The sequence below is a fragment of the Rhinoderma darwinii genome, chromosome 4, assembly GCF_050947455.1.
Source record: "Rhinoderma darwinii isolate aRhiDar2 chromosome 4, aRhiDar2.hap1, whole genome shotgun sequence".
In the NCBI taxonomy this organism is placed as follows: domain Eukaryota; kingdom Metazoa; phylum Chordata; class Amphibia; order Anura; family Rhinodermatidae; genus Rhinoderma; species Rhinoderma darwinii.
In genome coordinates this window covers 395627478-395641852 of record NC_134690.1, presented here as the reverse complement: position 1 = coordinate 395641852, position 14375 = coordinate 395627478, and the positions used below count along the sequence as shown (strand labels likewise).

The window sequence follows — 14375 nt, the reverse complement described above, 5'->3', positions numbered from 1 at the left end:
ATGCAAGATTTACAAGTCACATAGTTCCTGTGCCGTCCTCCCGGGGGGTGGGAACAGGATTCTATTAGCCCAGGACTAGGCTGCTGCTTGGTAAATATGACAAGACTAGAATACAAGTTATTAAGCTTAGCCTAGTGGAGACACACAGGGTGCAGAACTTGGTTGTGTCCTTTTAAAGGGCCAGGTCCACACAGGTACATTGACAACGACTGAAAAATGCTACATCCCACTGGCATAAATGATAGATTCCCCAGAAATAGAGGATGGTCACGTGCTGAGGCCGCTCCATACTCAGCAGGTGTTGGCTGTATGTTATGGCCAGCACCTCACTGTTAGGGCTTATTCACTCGTCCGTGTGACGGCCGTTAAAACAAAGGCCGTCAGACCCACGCATGTATTTCATTGGGGCCGTTCACACAGCCATTGTTTCAACGGATCGTGTGAAGGGTCCGTTGAAAAATCGAACATGTCCTATTTTCTTCCGTTTTCATGGATCCCACAATAGACTCAAGTCTATGGGGATCCGTGAAAACAGTTACGTCACGGGTGAAACTCAGACGTGAATAACTGCAATTTTTCACGTCCGAGTTTCCCCACGTTCGTGTGAATAAGCCCTTATGGCCAGGAGTGGGGATAACTCTGATCCTGGCCATTTAACCACTTAGATGCTGCAGTCAATAACGACCGCAACATCTGAGACATTAGAAGAAAGGGGCAATCACTTGGGGAAGATAGTTGTGATGGCAGCCTGGGAACCTACAGAAGGTCCCAGGACTGGGCTTAAAGGGGTTGTCCACTACCGGACAACTGATGAACTATCCACCAGATAGGTCATAAGTATATGATAGGTGCGCGTCCGACACACGCACCCCGCACTGATCAGCTGCCCCGGTTGCCTGCGTCACCGGATGTCATTGCATAGTATGCAATATACGGAGCCGGAAGCAGTTGGCTCCGTACATTGCATAGCGGCCGTGCTGCCGAACTGCAACTCTGCTCCTATTCACTTGAATAGGAGCAGCTCGGCCGCTATTCCATGACTGGAGCCAACTGCTTCGGGCATGGAAGTCCGGTGCCCGCAGGCAGCCGGAGCGGGGTCCAGGTGTCGGACCCCCACAGATCATGTACTGATGACATATCCGGTGGATAGGACAAGCCCTTTCATAGCAGCCGGTAAAAAACACAATATAATGGAATACATTAGTATTGCTGTATATTGTTCAATCGATCCAATGATTGCTGGTTCAATTCCCCTAGGAAACGAATACAACTAAGTAAAAAATGGTCAACTAAAGTTTTTTATTATATACAAAATAAAATATTGAAAGTACAAAAAAAACAACTGTTTCCATTTTCCCCTAAAGTTATGTAAAAAAATAAACATAACTTGTATCGCTGCATCCGAACTATTCCAATTTAACATTATTTAACCCGCATAATGAACGCTGTTAGTTAAACAAACTCAAATCGCCAGAATTGCTGTTTTTGGTCACCTTGCATCCCACAAAAATGGAGTAAAATGTGATCAAAAAGTGGCTCTCCGAATATGGCGCCAAATTTTTTTCAACAATTTGTTTTTTCTTTGTAAAAGTAGTAAAAAAAAAATAAAACTATAAATTTGGTATTGCCGTAATCATATTGACCCACAGAATAAAGTCAACATGTCATTTTTACTGCACAGTGAACGTCGTCAAAGTAACATTGTTTATTCCGCCCCAAAAAATTGTTTGACGGCAGCACATTCTTTGTGTAAGTAGGGGACGTGCTGCCGGCAAGCTGCATGGGGACGAACAATGATCGTTCGCTCGCATACATTACGAAGATTTTGCAATTGAATTCCTGGTGTTCTAATCGATTGACACTTGTTAGCGGTCATAAAATCTGCCCGTAAAACTTTCCTAAAGGCCAGGATCACACACACCGTTTTGGGCCAGTTTTTGGTTGTTTTTTTGAGCCAAACCCAGAGGTGGATCCAAAAGGAAAGAAAGGTATAAAGAAAAGACTGATTCATCTCGTTTGTTTTGTGTCCACTCCAGTGTTTTGCTCAAAAAACTGCATCAAAACTGTGTGTGATCCTGGACTAGAAGATACACAAACTCTAGAAAGGCACATTTGCCCAAATACGCAGTTATATAAAGTGTAGGAAGGTTGGGTGACAACCCAAGTGGGAAATGTAATGGAAATGAGAGTTGTCAGCCAGCTTTTAGGAAACAGCAGAGTTTAAGGTGACAAGGAACAGTTGTGGTAATTACGCTGCAGCGGCATTCTCTGTATAACATGAACAAGTTCTTAGTGTGTGTGTTTGTCTGGTGTGATGTCCATTTATAACTCTTCAAAGGACTATGAAAGTCATCATGTTGTAATTATACAGAGAAGAGCGACAACACTTATCTCTCCATGCAGAAGTGATCTGTGACTGATCGCTCTAACCAGGAAGTTACATGTGATTGGCTGCTGACATGTACTTGCTACATGAGGAGTAGAGATTAGTGCTGTGTGAAAGGTAATCATTAAATGGGTATTCCCAGAATAGACAATTTTCACATATCCACAGGATAGGTGATAACTATTTGATCAGTGGGGGTCCCCATCGATCATGAGTATCCAGAACTTCTTCCTTCCGATTACTAGAACGGGGTCCCAAGTCTTGACTGCAGTGAGGAAGACTTTGGATGGAGCGAGCAGTGGTCGAGCATTTAAAGTCTATCGGAATGATGGAAACCGTTGAGTATAGCGCTCGGGTTTTTCCAATAATCCCATAGGCATTGAATGGCTCTCCTCCTCACTGCCGGGGGTCCATTATTTACAGAGCGCCAGCTTCGTGAAATCAGTCCCCAGTACGGCTCAGTACCCGATGAAGGTCTAACGACCGAAACGTTGCAAATATAGCCACTGGCATCACGAATAAAACGAATCCAAAATAAAAATTCACTTTACCTTTCTATGAGTGTGCCGAATACATTTTTTCCATTCCTTCATCTGGGTTGGGACCCTATTCTGAGCACCTGAGAAAACTAGTGCTATTTGAACATCTATACAAAGAGCCGTTCTAAATGCTGTCCAAGGCTTCCTCCGGCAATGTTAGCTGCTTACCTGGGTGTCAAGAGCCAGATGATGAGAATGTGAAGGACTTCTGTGACAATGTTATGGGAATTGTGCCGCGGTCTTCACCTGCGATGTATCAGGAAATGCATGAAGCAGGAGGCTCTTGATTGCAGGATGTGGACTGTCAGCGTGCAACCAGTCTGCCTTGTACGAAGTCCTGGCTCCGTCACTTGTTTGGTTTTAGGGTAGATCCATGATTCTCTTTATATCAGATCACAGTCCTGGCCCAGGGACAAGGGTGTTATACACATACAGTACACACAGGCTCGGCTTACACAGCTCAGTAATGTAACTCTATAACAACGCTGAATCATTGTTAAGGCCACTAGACTTTATTTGTATTCAGCACTAGCTAGGCAGCTCTATTGTTTCCTGTTATCAACTATTTTAGGCTTCGGAGAATCTGACTTTTGCCACACCTTTATTTCGTGTGGTTTTTTAGGTTTATTGCTTAAAGGAACAGTGTCACCAAAAATTGTTTTTTTATATCAGTTTTATGTTAGTGTTTTATTAAAAACGTTTAGATTTATTTGTGTGTTTGTGTGTTACTTTTTTCTATTTTTACACTTTTTCTTCCCTATGGGGGCTGCCATTTTTTTTTCCATTTCTGTATGTGTCGATTAACGACACATACAGACATGGAATACGGCAGCTCCAGTCCCATAGGGAATGCGAACGGGGCCCGTTCCATACACTTTGGTGTACGCCGTGTGTGTGGGAACGGCGTATGCGCCGCTACCACACAGTCCAATTTGAAATGCGCGCTGTCCGGCGCCATTTTCCTGTGACCGGTCGCGGCTTCCGGACTTGTGCACATGGAGCAGCGGCAGCGGACGGACCCGAGGGAGCGGCGGCGACTGGAGCAGGTAGGTGATTTCTGTGTATGTACGTTTTTTAGTGTGTGTTTACTAGTGTATGTAAACCTTCTACACTGTGTGTTAGCTCAAAAAATGGCGACACACAGTGTAGGAGGTTAGACCGTTCAAACCCCTCGTTTCTCCCGGCACTAGCCAGGATAAAGGAGGGGGGATTCTGAGAGCTCACTAGAGCGAGGGATTTTTTCCCAATTTTGCAGCATAAAGCAATGTGGTTGCTTTACCACATGCAATGCTGCAATTTTGGGAATTGCTCCATCTAGTGACCAGTGCTGGGAAATATTATAAATTGAATCCAATTTATAATATTTCCTGACTCGTGAAAAAAATAAAATTAGAACAATGTTTAATCACCTACACACTAATTGTTTAACTAAAAAAAAAAAAACATGTTTTGCTGGCAACACATTCCCTTTAAGGAGTGCACATGTTAAACCCCCAAACATCTAACACAAATAACCACACAACAACAATATTATAGCAAATCAATTTGTGGCACTAGCCATTCTTTATTTACAACACATTATACGGCTCAGTTGGGTGAACCCGACCGATTGTAGCACCTCCCGTCATGCCAGGGCCCGCCTGGCCCTGCCCTCTCAAGGACTAGGAGCCAGCATGCGCACCTGCACTGGCTCCCCCCGAGCAACCGCGACCAACCTTGTAGTTGTCTAAGTCCGTACGAACCGGGGACCAGCCGTCCAGCTTGTGCCCCCCCACAGGCGAGAAACCCTGCCGTGTAGCTTGTGGTTATCTCGCTTGTGGTTATCTCGCCGTGGCCCATAACGACTCCATGTGTGTGAAGTGCCGCAATCCCGCCTTACAACACAGAACATCACAACAAAACTTATAATAAGGGCTGGGGAGGTGGGTCTTGCTTTTCCCTGTAAGCAGAAACAGAATTATCCTGCTTTATCTTACATGACCTGCCTTAAATACCCCTACACTTCTCCACCCTAATCTCCTTACTCAATTTTATGCTTCATTCACGTCTGCGTTGGGGTTCTGTTCTGATGTTCCGTCTGAGCTTCCCGACAGAACTGGACCCTGAACAGACACAATCTAACACAGACGGAAACCAGAGGTTTCCGTTTCCATCACCATTGATTTCAATGGTGACGGATCTGGTGCCCATGGTTTCCGTTCGTCTCTGTTGTTCACCAGACCTGTCGTTTTGCCAGAAGTCGACTACGCTATTGCTTCTGTCAAAAGGACAGGTCTAGTGCACAACAGAGACAAACGGAAACCATGGGCACCAGATCCGTCACCATTGAAATCAATGGGGATAGAAAGTGTCAGTTTGTGTCTGTTCAGGGTCCCGTTCTGACGGGAAGCTCAGACGGAACATCAGAACGGGACCCCAACACAGATGAGAACGAAGCCTAACTTTAATCCATTATCTTACACCTACCCCTCCCCAATTGTTCCTTTATCGCCCCTAGACTAGCTGGCACCTCGAGCCATGTGGCCAGCTCCATTTTGTCTAGGACACAGGCCGCGCTCTGCTCCCTGCCTTCGGGATCCGTAGAGTGCGCGTGCACCAGGAATATTTCCCCCAGCCTATCCCTACATACCCTAGACTATATAAGGAACTCTGCCCACTTTCCCACTGCCTAAGCAATGTTGTTACTAGCCCAGTGTTAGCCTGCTCAGGTTCCGTATCCTGAATCCTGTGTCTGACTAGTCCTGAGTCCTATATCCTTTGTCCATGACCAGTCCTGTATCCTGAGTTCTGTGTCCGTGACCAGTCTGCTTCCACTAATCCGGCACCAGCCTGTATCTGCTACCTGCAGTCTGACTGTGTCCAGCTGCCATCAAGGTACCATCTACCAGTGACTGTATCTTATCTGTCTGGTCAGCAGCTACTTCGTTACGACGGAGTAGCCCAGTGGTTCCACAACCCCATTGGACGTTACAGTTTGCTCAGACTATGGACCCCACTGGCAAACTCTGTTCAAGTCATGCAAGACGATATGCGAGACCTCCGATTACGTAAAGATCAGCTAAGTTGTTAACCTTCACAAATCGCCTGGACGTTGCTCCTGTTCCTATCCCGGGAGATCCACAAGCATTGGCTCCGTCAACTCCTCAACTAACTCGCTCCACACAGCTCCGGAGCCGGAATTTCCTTTCCACTTCATTATGATGGAAAAGTGAAAACCTATCATTTTTCTCAACCAATGCAAAATATATTTCAAGTTACATGCTCATCTATTTCCGGCAGATCAGACCAAAGTAGCCTTCATTGTCTCCCTGTTGACTGGCAAGGCCCTGACATGAGCGAATCCTATCTGAGAGTGTGAGGGTCTGGCGTCCTCTAATCTACAGATTTTTTTATAGACACTTCGCACTGTCTTCGAGGAACCTGGCCATGCTTCGCTTCTGTCACTATGTCAAGAGAGTTCGACTGTTGGAGAATATGCCATTCAATTCCATACCCTCGCAGCAGACCTTACCTGGAATAATGAGGCCCTGGTGGCAACCTTCTGGCAAGGATTAGCCAGTAGGATCAAGGATGAGCTGGCCGGTCATGATCTCCCTTCTACTCTGGATGCCCTAATTCTGTTGGCTACCCGCATAGACCTGAGGTTCCAGGAATGCTCTCAAGAAGCACTCCAAGAGGAAAAGTCTCCTAGACTGGCGCCTAACTTTTCAAAGACCCCTGCTACCTTTTACTACTACTACCTTTGAAGAGCCTATGCTGGTTAACCAGGTCAGACGATCGGACTAAGAGCGGCAGCATAGACGTTCTGCTAACCTGTGTATGTACTGTGGGAGAAAGGGTCATTTTGTGCATCTGTGTCCTCAGAAGTTGGGAAACTCCAGCACCTAGGGTTGATAGGAGAGACTAACCTAGGTGTACTAAAAACAACCACAAAATTCTCTCCTAGACTCTCGATTACAGTCTCTATTTTCACGGGTGAAGCATCCCATTCTGTATCAGCATATCTGTATTCTGGAGTGGCAGGGAACTTCATACACCAGGGCTTAGCAGACCGTCTCCATTTACCCACGACCCTTCTAAGAAAACCTCTATCGGTGGCTTCGGTGAACCGACATCCGTTGCTGGTTCCTATTCTCTCCATCACGGTGTCCAGCTGCCATTATGTTTTCATCTACCAGTGACTCACCCAACTGTTTGGCCAGCAGCTACTCCGTTACGTCGGAGTAGCCCAGTGGTTCCACAACCCCATTGGACGTTACATGTGCCATACGCATTACACAGATATACTTGCACATAACACACATGTTCATACAATTACGCAGATATACACATGCAGTGTCCCAGTACAGTCTCCCAGCTGCTGTATATAAGTTGTCGGGTGGCTGAGGAGTTCTCTCTATGTAATCCCTGTGTATTTGCTGGATACCATGAGTTCCATGTGTACTCATAGTACATGTGCATTTCCTTTTATCTGCTGCAAATCTCATGTATACCTAAATGTGATGTCGTGCAAGGGTTAATATATTCTCACTTTGTACAGGAGCAAAATATATGGTCACATGCTTCTACTTGAAGCCAATCAGCTAGCTCTGTGGGAGGAGTTAGAAGTTCCAGAGGGCAGAACCAGTAGAAACCAGTTCAGAGTAAGGCCCTATGCACACGAACGTGCTTTTGCGGCCGCAATTCCCCCGAAAATCCACGGTAGAATTGCGGTCCCACTCATTTCTATGGGGCCATGCACATGACCGTAGTTTTTACGGTCTGTGCATGGCCCGGGAGCCCGCACCGCAGAAACAACGGACCTGTCTTATTACGGCCGTCTTCTACGGTCCGGGCTCATTAAAAATAATGGCCGCGGCCATGTGCATTGCCCGCGATTTGCAGGCGGCTTGTGGCTGACAGTCCGCTGCCGGCCGTGCACATGGCTACGGTCGTGTGCATGAGGCCTTAGAGAGACATGTTTGGTCAGCCATGAGGTGAAGCAGACAGACATGCTGTCTGTTGATTCAGCCAACTTTAGCTCAGGCTAGAGTAGGCCACACATGTCCAGTTCCCCATCTAAAAGCAAGATTCTAAGCCTGGCGCTGCCAGTGAACTCACCAGTATCCGGTTGCCGGGACCGTCATCCGTTTTCCAGCTTTAGCGCGTCCACGGTGCCGTGAAGTAATAAGACTAATCCAAAGCTGTTCCAGTCCGCACCAGGAGGGCACCTTTTGGTAATGGTCTATCTGCCAGAGAAGATAACGCTGTACAAGGGCTTCTCTACAACGCATTACGCCTTTAACCCCTTAATGACCAGCCTATTTTGGACCTTAATGACCAAGCTATTTTTTACGTTTTTCAATCGTCGCATTCCAAGAGCTATAACCTTCTTATTTTTGCATCGACATATCTGTATAAGGTCTTGTTTTTTGCGGGACAAGTTGTATTTTTTAATAGCACCATTTTTAGGTACATATAATTTATTGATTAACTTTTATTAACTTTTTTTTGGGGGGGAATAGAAAAAAATCTGAAATTTCGCCACTCTTTTTTGCGTCCTAAATCTACGCCGTTTACCGTGTGGTATAAATAACACAATAACTTTATTCAGCGGGTTGTTACGATTGCAACGATACCAAATTTGTATAGTTTTTGTATGTTTTACTACTTTTACACAGTAAAAACACTTTTTTTTCAAAATGATTTGTTTTTGTGTCTCCATATTTGAAGAGCCGTAACGTTTTTATTTTTTCGCCGATGCGGTTGTATGAGGGCTTTTTTTTTGCGGGGCGACTTGAAGTTTTTATTGGTACCATTTTGGAGTAGATGCGACTTCTTGATCACTTTTTATTACATTTTTTTAAAGTCAGTATTCACAGAAAACAGCAATTTTTCCATAGTTTTTTATTATTTTTTTTACGGCGTTCACCGTGCGGGTTAAATAATGTTATAGATTTATAGTCGGGGTCGTTATGGACGCGGCGATACCAAATATGTCTAACTTTTTAACTTTATTTTGTTTTTTTAATAGCAAAGCAGTTTGTAAGGGGAAAAGCTGGGTTTTTCATTTTTTTTCACATTTTTTTTTAAATTAACTTTATTAAACTTTTTTTTCACTTTTTTACTAGTCCCACTAGGGGACTATAATATGCGATTCTCCGATCGCTATTGTAATACACTGCAATACTTTTGTATTGCAGTGTATTACTGCCTGGCCGTTTAACACGGACAGGCATCTGCTAGGTCATGCCTGTGGCATGATCTAGCAGGCAGTCGCTCCAGGCAGACCTGGGGGCCTTTATTAGACCCCCGGCTGCCATTAGAGACACAGACACTCGGCGATCGTATCACCGGGTGTCGGTGGGAGAGAGAGGGAGCTCCCTCCCTCTCTCCAAAACCACTCAGATGCGGTGCTCGCTATTGAGCACCGCATCTGAGGGGTTAAACGGGTGAGATCGATACTAATATCGATCTCACACGGCAGAGCAGGGACGCCCCCAGCCCTCAGCTGCTGAGAGCAGGGAGATCTGACAGTTCCCTGCTCTGTAAACTTATTCCGATGCCGCGACGTAAAAAGTCTATGGCATCGGAATAAGGCCCGTTAGTGACCGACGTAGAAACACGATGGGCCGGTCACTAACGGGTTAATGGTTCCGCCAGCGTGCGCACTATCAAGTCGAGATCCGTTTTGCTATACGTTCCACAAGAGGGTATCGTGCCAGCGCCAAACCGTGAGTAAAAGCCTCTCAAGAAACCATCCACAGTGAGCCAAGCAGTGAAGGCACTACCCTCGGTAGATTCCATAATATTGGACTGTGTCCGTCGCCCATAGCAACCGAGAGTTCTCATCATCCCAGCCACTATTCAAGCTAGAGATAATTATACCATCTCAGGGAATGGTGACCAAGTATTTTAAACCTCTTTGCCAGTCTGTGTACCACTCCTCTTATCCTGCACATGACTGTATTTATAGTGTGGGACTGAATAATCAGTGCTTATGAGATACCCTATACAGGATTGAGTGGGGAGGTTTATAGGCACCTATTCACACTACAAATGTGGCTAGTGTGCGTTTTCCATACCCGTGCGCTTATTGGCTTTTTTGCCTTAAATGATGGTTGAGCCTTGAGTGCGCTCCTGTGGGTGCTCCTATATATTCTTTTACCAAAAAGATATAACCTAGGTTGCGCGAATCCATAATTAAAAAATAGGCTGTCTTCCTACATGTTATAATTATATATATGTATTGAACATTGGAGGTAGTGGCACTACTAATTTAGTTTAATTAGTGGACTCTTGCATTTAAGGTGCTGTTCACACTATATACCTTGTGCCACACCTTTGCCTTCTGTATCTTTGGGGCTCTCCTCCGTCCTAATATCTAACGATATGGATGGATATCGTCTTTTCCCACAATAAAAATGGCGATCCTGAGGTAGTCGGTGCGACTGGGCATGCGCGGGCATGCGCAATGTAATAGCACACTCCTGACATTTTACTTCCCGGACATGCGCAGTAGCGCACTAGGGGTGCCGCGATTAGTGCGGCAGCATTTGAAACATTATGGCCGATTACATCATGGTGAGTGTTTTCCTCATATTATTTTCACAGGTGATTTCTGTAACCGATTATGTACAATCACGAAGATTCACTGAATTTTATTGTGTCACTTGTGAATTGGAACCTGCAGACTGGCAGCTCATAACATTGCATGTGCTGTTCACTCTTTATGATTGCTCATTCACTATTCACCTCATGTGTGGTCACATGGTGGATTGCCATGTGATGCAAGCACCTCCCACTTGATTGTATTTCCCCTATATATATATATATATATGCTGTTTGAGTGTGCATTCACTAGCTTGAAAAAGGCTCCGCTATTGAAGAGCTGAAACGTTACTGTATTGGATTGATGGAATAAAGCACCTTTTCTAATTTTGCTACAACTTTTTGAGTGCTGCCTGTTTTTTGAAAAATATATACCTTGGGAGACTATGTCCGTATCCCTGGCGGGCTTGCACCCTCATTTTTATGAGACCTGGACTGTGCGGTTGACATTTTTTGTGTATCTATCTATCTATCTCATATCTATCTATCTATCTATCTATTTATCTATCTATCTATCTATCTCATATCTATCTATCTCATATCTATCTATCTATCTATCTATCTATCTATCTATCTATCTATCTCATATCTATCTATCTATCTATCTATCTATCTATCTATCTATCTATCTATTTATCTACCTATCTATCTATCTATCTATCTATCTATCTATCTATCTATCTATCTATCTATCTATCTATCTATCTATCTCATATCTATCTATCTCATATCTATCTATCTATCTATCTATCTCATATCTATCTATCTCATATCTATCTATCTCATATCTATCTATCTCATATCTATCTATCTATCTATCTCATGTCTGTCTGTCCCTCTCATATATATTGATATATAGTTAGTACTAGGCTGGGGCTACACGACGACTTTGGCCACGACACAGGTCGCACAGCCAAAGATCACTATGTTCCATAGCCTACATGGCAAGTAATGACCGTGAATATGGCAGCAGTCATTAACTTGCGATGTAGGCTACTGGACAAAGCGATTTTTGCCAATGGGACCTGTGTCGTGCCCAAAGTCGTCGTGTAGCCCCAGCCTAGTACTAACTATATATCAATTTATATACACAAGAAAGAAGAGGAGCATAAAGGCCATGAATAAAAATAAATAGCTTTATTGAACACGTAAATACATACATAGAAAGCGTTAAAAAGGTACAATACAGGACAGGAGGACACTGTGAAATTCCAGTGTAAACACGACTAGAGAGACTCCCTATAATATACAGGAGATGGTACAGGGTGATCAAGGAGATGGGTATAAGGTATGAGTGATAAATGTATTAGTAGTAAATGTATTAAAGAGGCTCTGTCACCAGATTTTGCAACCCCTGTCTGCTATTGCAGCAGATCGGCGCTGCAATGTAGATAAGAGTAACGTTTTTATTTTTAAAAAACGAGCATTTTTGGCCAAGTTATGACCATTTTTGTATTTATGCAAATGAGGCTTGCAAAAGTCCAAGTGGGCGTGTATTATGTGCGTACATCGGGGCGTTTTTACTACTTTTACTAGCTGGGCGTTCTGACGAGAAGTATCATCCACTTCTCTTCACAACGCCCAGCTTCTGGCAGATCACGCTGTGACGTCACTTCCCCAGGTCCTGCATCGTGTCAGACGAGCGAGGACACATCGGCACCAGAGGCTACAGTTGATTCGGCGTTTGCAGGTAAGTCGATGTAGCTACTTACCTGCAAACGCTGATGCTGCTGCAGAATCAACTGTAGCCTCTGGTGCCGATGTGTCCTCGCTCGTCTGACACGATGCAGGACCTGTGAGTGACGACACAGCGTGATCTCTCGAGAACACGGCTGTGTCTGCACTGCCAGAAGCTGGGCGTTCTGAAGAGAAGTGGATGATACTTCTCGTCAGAACGCCCAGCTAGTAAAAGTAGTAAACACGCCCAGATGTACACACATAATACACGCCCACTTGGACTTTTACTTTAAACACGCCCACTTGGACTTTTGCAAGCCTCATTTGCATAAATACAAAAATGGTCATAACTTGGCCAAAAATGCTCGTTTTTTAAAAATAAAAACGTTACTGTAATCTACATTGCAGCGCCGATCTGCTGCAATAGGAGATAGGGGTTGCAAAATCTGGTGACAGAGCCTCTTTAAAGGAACAGTGTCACCCCAAAAAATTTTTATATATCAGTTTGATGTTAGTGTTTTATTAAAAACGTTTGTATTTATTTGTGTGTTTGTGTGTTACTTTTTTTTATTTTTACACTTTTTCTTCTCTATGGGAGCTGCCATTTTTTTTTCCATTTCTGTATGTGTTGATTAACGACACATACAGACATGGAATACGGCAGCTCCAGTCCCATAGGGAATGCGAACGGGGCCCGTTCCATCCACTATGGTGTACGCCGTCTGTGTGGGAACGGCACATGCGCCGCTCCCACACAGTCCAATTTGAAATGCGCGCCGTCCTGCGCCATTTTCCTGTGGACCGGAAGTCGCGGCCGGACAGTAAGATTACTACTTCCGGTCGCGGCTTCCGGACTTGTGCACATGGAGCAGCGGCAGCAGACGGAGCGGATGGACCGGAGGGAGCGGCGGCGACTGGAGCAGGTAAGTGATTTCTATGTATGTTCGTGTTTCAGTGTGTGTTTACTACTGTATGTAAACCTACTACACTGTGTGTTAGCTCAAAAAATAGCGACACACAGTGTAGGAGGTTAGACCGTTCAATCCCCTCGTTTCTCCCGGCACTAGCCAGGATAAAGGAAGGGGGGATTCTGAGAGCTCACTAGAGCGAGGGATTTTTACTAAATTTTGCAGCATAAAGCAATGTGGTTGCTTTACCACATGCAATGCTGCAATTTTGGGAATTGCTCCATCTAGTGACCAGCAATGGGAAATATTATAAATTAGAATCCAATTTGTAATATTTCCTGACTCGTGAAAAAAATAAAAAAAATTAGAACAATGTTTAATCACCCACACACTAATTGTTTAACAAAAAAAAACAAAACATTTTTTGCTAACAACACATTCCCTTTAAGCACTAGAGACCATGCCATGGTATTCATACAGACAAATACATATAGATGTATAAGCATAAAGTGAGATGCTAGTAGCAGACAGGCAATGAGTCTAAGGGCATGGCCCCACGTGGCGGATTTTCTCCGCAAGTGTCCGCATCAATGCCGCACATAATCCGCATTGCGGATTACGGTGCGGTTTTTGACAAAGTGCTGCGGATTGCGTTGCGGATTGCGTTGCGGATTTACAAAACAAGTCTTCCCAATTAGGCACTGACCTCATTTGTGAGGTCATTTCCTTGGAGCACGTGCTGGACACACCCATGGCATGTATAAGGGCATGGCCCGAAGGAGAAGTGAATCTGCCTGGCGAAGTCTACTAGTCCGAAGTGTTGGACAATGGCTTAACTTCAGGAGCGACCAGTTCAATGACGTCTGCAAAATTTGAATAGGGGGCTGCGCACCATAGTGAGCATTGTCCTTCGTTGGCAATGCCAATGTGTAAGTAATATTTGGGCACCTATACACGTCCAAGGACAAAGTATATGTTTTTGTATGCGAATGAGATAGTAAGGAATTTTCTGCTCCTTTTGTTCACGCAGATTAAATAAAGAGGCCGTGTCCGACTGTGGGTTGACCCTTTGGTTGGTGTAAGAGCAACCAAAGGTAATTTCGCCCTTATTTTTCGGGAACTAAAAAGGTATATATTTGGGACAGAATATTTCTTGGTCACTGCCCCTGAGGTTCGGTTGGGTAGGCCAGGCGTGGTGTAGCAGTTCCAGATATGTTCTCTTATATTTTCGTGACTTAGGAAGGGGCCGTGCCTTAGCAATACTCCTTGGTTGCT

General features: G+C 44.6%; 1 protein-coding gene across 2 annotated transcripts in view; it reads left to right on the top strand.

The window, feature by feature from the left end:
• TAF1A (TATA-box binding protein associated factor, RNA polymerase I subunit A) overlaps nt 1–14375 on the top strand; it is a 471716-nt gene that overhangs the window by 227282 nt on the left and 230059 nt on the right. The window lies entirely within an intron of this gene.